The following is a 7,480-nucleotide window of genomic DNA, read 5'->3' as shown; positions in this document are numbered from 1 at the left end:
CAATAAAGTTCTAAAAGATACTACTGGAGATCATGAGTCTAAATATATAATAGATTGTTAACTCCAGGAGAATAGAAAGCATGTCTTATTATTCACAATATCAATAATTGAATAAATACATTTAGAGAAACTTCTGTGTACTTACCATTTTGTTAATCAATAAAATCATTTGATATTCATAAACAAATGATAAATTATGGAAAAGGGATAAAAAAATATGTGAATTGGGCTTCCCTGATGGCTCAGGGGATAAGAATCCACCTGCCAAGGTAGGAGACATGAATCCGACACTTGGGTTGGGAAGATCCCCTAGAGAAGGAAATAGCAACCCACTCCAGTATTCTTTCCTGGGAAATCCCATGGACAGCGGAGCCTGGCAGGCTACAGTCCATGGAGTCTCAAAGGAGTCCAAGGGTACTTAGCAACTGAACAACAAAGAAGAGATATATCAAAATTATGGAAAAAGAGATAAAAATACATATGAATAGTTTCAGTTCAGTTCAGTCGCTCAATCATGTCCCACTCTTTGCAACCCCATGAACTGCAGCACGCCAGGCCTCCCTGTCCATCACCAACTCCCGGAGTTCACTCAGACTCACGTCCATCGAGTCGGTGATGCCATCCAGCCATCTCATCCTTGGTCGTCCCCTTCTCCTCCTGCCCCCAGTCCCTCCCAGCATCAGAGTCTTTTCCAATGAATCAACATTTTGCATGAGGTGGCCAAAGTACTGGAGTTTCAACTTTAGCATCATTCCTTCCAAAGAACACCCAGGGCTGATCTCCTTTAGGATGGACTGGTTGGATCTCCTTGCAGTCCAAGGGACTCTCAAGAGTCTTCTCCAACACCACAGTTCAAAAGCATCAATTCTTCGGCGCTCAGCTTTCTTCACAGTCCAACTGTCACATCCATACATGACCACAGGGAAAACCATAGCCTTGACTAGACGGACCTTTGCTGGCAAAGTAATATCACTGCTTTTCAATATGCTAAGGTATTTCAAATATGTGAATTGTACTTTATTTCTTAAGTTATTTCTTAAGCACCTTCCTGCAATTCTAGCTATCCTCTCCTTTTATTCTCTAATTTTATAATCTAATAAATTCACTCCACTGAAGCCATCATTTGACTTAAGCCAATCCCTTGTCCTGTCTGTCCAGTTCTATCACTCTCACCTTCTGTCTTTCCAAACATTAGTGGGCTATTCAAGCTGGTTTTAGAAAAGGCAGAGGAACCAGAGATCAAATTGCCAACATCTGCTGGATCATGGAAAAAGCAAGAGAGTTCCAAAAAAACATCTCTTTCTGCTTTATTGACTATGCCAAAGCCTTTGACTGTGTGGATCACAATCAACTGTGGAAAATTCTGAAAGAGATGGGAATACCAGACCACCTGACCTGCCTCTTGAGGAATCTGTATGCAGGTCAGGAAGCAACAGTTAGAACTGGACATGGAACAACAGACTGGTTCCAAAGAGGAAAAGGAGTACATCAGGGCTGTATATTGTCACCCTACTTATTTAACTTATATGCAGACTACATCATGAGAAACGCTGGACTGGAAGAAACACAAGCTGGAATCAAGATTGCCGGGAGAAATATCAATAACCTCAGATATGCAGATGACACCACCCTTATGGCAGAAAGTGAAGAGGAGCTAAAAAGCCTCTTGATGAAAGTGAAAGACGAGAGTGAAAAAGTTGGCTTAAAGTTCAACATTCACAAAACGAAGATCATAGCATCTGGTCCCATCACTTCATGGGAAATAGATGGGGAAACAGTGGAAACAGTGTCAGACTTTACTTTTGGGGGACTTCAAAATCACTGCAGATGGTGATTGCAGCCATGAAATTAAAAGACGCTTACTCCTTGGAAGAAAACTTATGACCAACCTAGATAGTATATTCAAAAGCAGAAACATTACTTTGCTAACTAAGGTCCTTCTTTCTAGTCAAGGCTATGGTTTTTCCTGTGGTCATGTATGGATGTGAGAGTTGGACTGTGAAGAAGGCTGAGCACTGAAGAACTGATGCTTTTGAACTGTGGTATTGGAGAAGACTCTTGGGAGTCCCTTGGACTGCAAGGAGATAAAACCCGTCAGTCCTAAAGGAAATCAATCCTGAATATTCATTGAAAGGACTGATGCTGAAGCTCCAATATTTTGGCCACCTGATGGGAAGAGCCAACTCATTTGAAAAGACCCTGATGCTGGGAAAGACTGAGGGCAAAAGGAGAACAGAGTAAGAGAGGAAAAGAGGATGAGATGGTTGGATGGCATCAGCAACTCAATGGACATGAGCTTGAGCAAGCTCCAGGAGATAGAGAAGGACGGAGAGGTCTGGAGGGTTCACAGGGTTGCAAAGAATCAGACATGACTGAGCAACTGAACAACAACAAAGCTAGCTTATAATCTTTTTACATGCTCCCATTTCTCCAAATATTTTCCATAATAAAAATAGAAACCAGGGGACTTCCTTGGTAGTCCAGTGGTTAAGACCTCACACTTCCAGTTCAGGGCATGTGAGTTCAATGCCTGGTTGGGGACCTAAGATCACATATGCTGCACACTGTGGCTAAAAATGTAAAAAAAAAAAAAAAAAAAAGTATGCATTAGAGCATTAAAGTTGTTGCCTAATAGTCTCATTAGATTATATCACCCAAGAGGTGTGAGTCTTAACCTGACTTTGTCGTTAATATATTCTTGCAATTCAAAGGATAATGCACATTATAAACACTGAATACATGTGTGTGGCATTATCTAATAGACAAATAATCTTTGACTCTTTCTACCTAAATAGGATCTCTTATCAACTTAGATTTTTTATGTATTTGAGATCAAAGTTAAACCTGGCAGGTGGCTATGACGCCCAGTACTATGGCTACTAATATAAAGGTTCAAGCATCTCCCTAGATAAAATATCATATTCATTTAAAATTTACATGCAGTAATTGTCATCCTTTTCAAGAGTATTGTTTGATGAGTTTTAACATATATGTAGTTTGTACCCACATGCATAACAGAGATAGAGAACATTTGTATCTCCCAAAAAGTTGCCTCATGCCCCTTTGCAGACAATCCCCTCACATCAGCCTTGTCCCTGACAATTACTAATCTGATTATCTGATTCTCTATAAGCTTGCCTTTTCTGCAATGTGATGTGAGTGAATTCATAATGATGTTTAGGTTTTTGATTATGACTTCTTTCTCTTTTCACAATGCTATTGAGATTTATGAATACTGTTATGTACATCAGTATTTCATTCTTTCTTATGGCTGAGATTATTCCATTGTATAAACCGTTATTCATTAAACAATTGTTCTATTGTCATTCCTTCAGAAGGTGGTGAACATATGGGCTGGTTCTGGTAATAATGATAAAGTCATAATATTAATGTTATAGGGCTTTGTGTGGATGTCTGTTTTCATTTCTCCAGTGTGAATTTGTTGTGGTTTAGTCACTCAATTGTGTCTGACTCTTCTGCGACCCCCATGGACAGTAGCCCACCAGGCTCCTCTGTCCATGGGATTTCCCAGGCGAGAATACCAGAACAGGTTGCCATTTCCCTCTCCAGGGCATCTTCCCAACCAGGGGATCAAACCCACATCTCCTGTACTGGCAGGTGGATTCTTTACCACTGAGCCACCAGGGAAGCCCCTAGTGTGAATACCTAGGTATTCATTTCTAGGCCATATGGTAAGTGTATATTTAACTTCATTAGAAATTTCTAATTGTTTTCTAAAGTGGCTGTACCATTTCACATTTGTATGAGGATTTTCAGATATCTCACACCTTCACCAGCACTTGGCATTGTTCATATTTTAAATTTTAGCCATTATGATAGGTGCATGTACCTTGTTGTGGCTTTAATTTGCATTTACTAATAACCAATCTTTTTTTTTTTTTGTCATCTGTATATCTTCTTTGGTGAAGTATCTATTCAAATCATTTAACCATTGTTAATTGCGATTTATATAAACATACCATCAGTTGCTTGTCAGGTGAGCCTCTCCTTTGGGCAGCTCACAACATGGCAACTGGCTTCTCTCAAAGTGAGTGAGTAAGAGAGAGAGCACCCAAGATGAAAGCCTATTGCAGCACTACTTACAATAGCCAGGACATAGGAAAAGAAACCTAAATGTCCATCAACAGGGGAATGGATGAAGAAGACATGGTGTGTGTGTATATATAATGGAATATTACTCAGCCATAAAAAGGAATGACATTGTGCCATTTGCAGAGATGTGAATGGACCTAGAGGCTGTCATACAGAGTTCAGTAAGTCAGAAAGGGAAAAACAAATACCATTTATTAAGGCATATATGTGGAATCTCGAAAATGGTACTGATAAAGTTATTTGTAAAGCAGAAATAGAGACACAGAAGTAGAGAACAAACGTATGGACACTGAGGCAGAGAAAGGGGGAGGGAGGATGAATTGGGAGATTGGGATTGAAATATATACACACTATTGATATTATGCACAAAATAGATAACTAATGAGAATCTAGTGTTTAGCACAGAAAACTCTACTCAGTGCACTGTGGTGATATAAATGAGAAGGAAACCTCAAAAAAAGAGAGGTTATGTACGCATATGGATGACTCATTGAGAAGTGTAAAGCAACTATACTCCAATTGAAAAAGAAGCAAACACTTCTTGGCTGAGCAAGCAGAATAGAAAACAGGCTAAACTATTTAACTGAAGATGAACTAACTGACTTTTACCATTCAAGCTTTGTTCTTCAGGATCCCACCAGCATGTATTTACCATATTGTATGGCAAGAGATATCTAAGCTCTGTGATCAAACTTCTAGCCTGAGATCTGGAGACTGGTGCTTCACCTAAGCATCAGGAGTACATGCTCTTCTCTCCTTAACTGCTGCATTAAAGGAAAAACTAAATTTCTCTAAAGAGAAATGGACACATATTTTAAAATATATGGAAGTGTATTTTTACCATGTTTCACCGGTGAAGCTTCCCTGGTGGCTCAGACGGTAAAGAATCTGCCTGGGTAGGGAAAATCCCTTGAAGAAGGGCATGGCAACCCACTCCAGTATTCTTTCCTGGAAAATCTCATGGACAGAGGAACCTAGCAGGCTACAGTCTGTGGGGTCAGAAAAAGTCGGACACGACTGAGTGAATCTCTGTCTGTGTCCCAGGTGGCTCAATGCTAAAGAATCTGCCTGCCAATGTAGGAAATAGCAGCAGCAACAGCATACTTAGAAGAGAACCACAAATCAACCCCTGTGTAGTCAGAGAAGGGCAAAAATAGAAGACAGGAATCACGAAAGGCCACTTTAGAGGCTGCCTACCACATTCATTTAGAAATACAATTATACATGGACTATATATCTTGTAAATTTCATATAATTACTTATTAGTTGTCATATCTCTTTTGTAGATTCTTTGAGTAAACTATGTACAATAAAAACCTCTGCAAATATATTTGTCTTTCATTTTTTCTGGTCTATGCATTGTGTTTCTTATTCCTGATCAACTACATGGTCTGGAGCCAATACAACATTTAAAAAAGGTAGGGAGAGTGTATATCCTGGCTTTGTTTTCAATCTTAGGAGTAAAGCGTTCAGTCTTTCACCTTTAAGTATGAAATGAGATACAGTTTTGTTTTGTTTTCTTTAGGTGTGCTTGCTAGCAGGTTATCTTTTGTTCACAACTTTCTAAGACCTTTTATCAAGAATGAAAGTTGGATTTTTCTCATGTATTTTTCTGTGTGTGGGCTTCCCTGGTGGCTCAGCAATAAAGAATCCGCCTGCAATGCAAGAGTCGAGGGTTTGATCCCTGGGTTGGGAAGATTCTCTGAGAAGGAAATGGCAACCTACTCCTGTAGTCTTACCTGGAGAAGCCCATGGACAGTGGACCCTGTTATGCTACAGTCCGTGGGGTCAGAAAGAGTTGGACACAGCTTAGTGACTATATAACAGCAACATGGTTATTCTTTAATACTGTGTTGAAATAGAAAATTACATTAATTGGTTTTCAAATGTTGAAACAAAATTGAATTCCTGGGACAAATCCACGAGGTCATGATGTGTTCAGTTCAGTTCAGTCACTCAGTCGTGTCCGACTCTTTGTGACCCCATGAATCGCAGCACACCAGGCCTCCTTGTCCATCACCAACTCTGGGAGTTCACTCAAACTCATGTCCATCGAGTCAGTGATGCCATCCAGCCATCTCATGATGTGTTTGTAATTTTTATATTGCTGGATTGGATTTACTAATATTTTGTTAAGAAATTTTGATCTATCCAGGACAGATATAGGTCTGTAATTTTTTTTCTTTAAATTTTTTTTTTTTTTTGTGGTGAATGCTGGTGAACGTTCCATGCTCCATGTGCACATGAAAAGAATATGCTTTTTCTATTGTTGAGTATAGGGCTCTATACACGTCTGATATGCAATTTGGTTGCAAATTGCTTTCAGATTTTCTAAATCCTTACTGCTTTTTTTTGCCTAAATATCCTGAATAATTGCTGATAGAACTATGTCAAAGTGTCCAAATGAAATTGAAGATTTGTCTATTTCCCCTTTCAATTATATCAGTTTTCACTTTATGTATTTTCAAATTCTTTTATTGGGTATATATCACATTGAATTTTTAGGCATCTTATTATGCTGATTCCTTCAACATTATGTAATATGTGTCTTTATCCCTATAGTAGTTAATGAAATTTTCTTTCACTACTACAAAGAATGTCACTTTATCACCTTTCAATTTGCATACTTTCAGATGGGAAGTCTATGATTCTTACTGTCTCAAAGCTCTTGGATGACCTGTCAAGTTTCACTCTTTTTTTTATTCTTTGTGACTCACTTGGGATATTTCTGTTGATCTATCTTCAGGTTTACTAGGATTTTTTTCCTTCTCTCTCTCACGTGTCCAGTTTTCTAACAAGCCCATGGAAGGAATGATTTATTTCTGATATAGTTTTTCCCATCTGATATTTCCATTTGACTCTTTTTTTATATAATCTTCATCTCTCAGATAAAATTTCCCCATATACTCATGTATGTTTTCCTAAGTTTCCACTAGTATTTTGACAAGTTAAAAGTTACTCTCAGAAAGTTTCATGATGCTAATTCCAACGTCTTGAACATACCCGAGTTTATTTCAGCTGTGTTCTTCCCTTGCAGCTCAGTCAGTAAAGAACCTGCCCGCAATGCAGGAGAACTGGGATCGATTCCTGGATTGAGAAGATCCCCTGGAGAAGAAATGGCAACCCACTCACGTATTCTTGCCTGGAAAATCCCATGGACAGAGGAGCCTGGCAGACTACATGGCGTCACAAGAGTCAGACATGACTTACCAGCTAAACCACCAGCACCACCATTTTAACTTTTGGCAATGGGTCATTGGCTCCCTTTTTTGCACATGCGTGTCAAATAATTTTTATTGAATGGCAAACATTGTATGTTTGGCCAGAAAAAAGATACCTCTTCTTCTGTAAGACTAATAGTGTGGGA

Source organism: Capra hircus, chromosome 5, assembly GCF_001704415.2.
Source record: "Capra hircus breed San Clemente chromosome 5, ASM170441v1, whole genome shotgun sequence".
Classification (NCBI taxonomy): Eukaryota; Metazoa; Chordata; class Mammalia; order Artiodactyla; family Bovidae; genus Capra; species Capra hircus.
The sequence above is the reverse complement of the archived record's forward strand: the minus strand, read 5'-3'. Positions refer to the sequence as shown.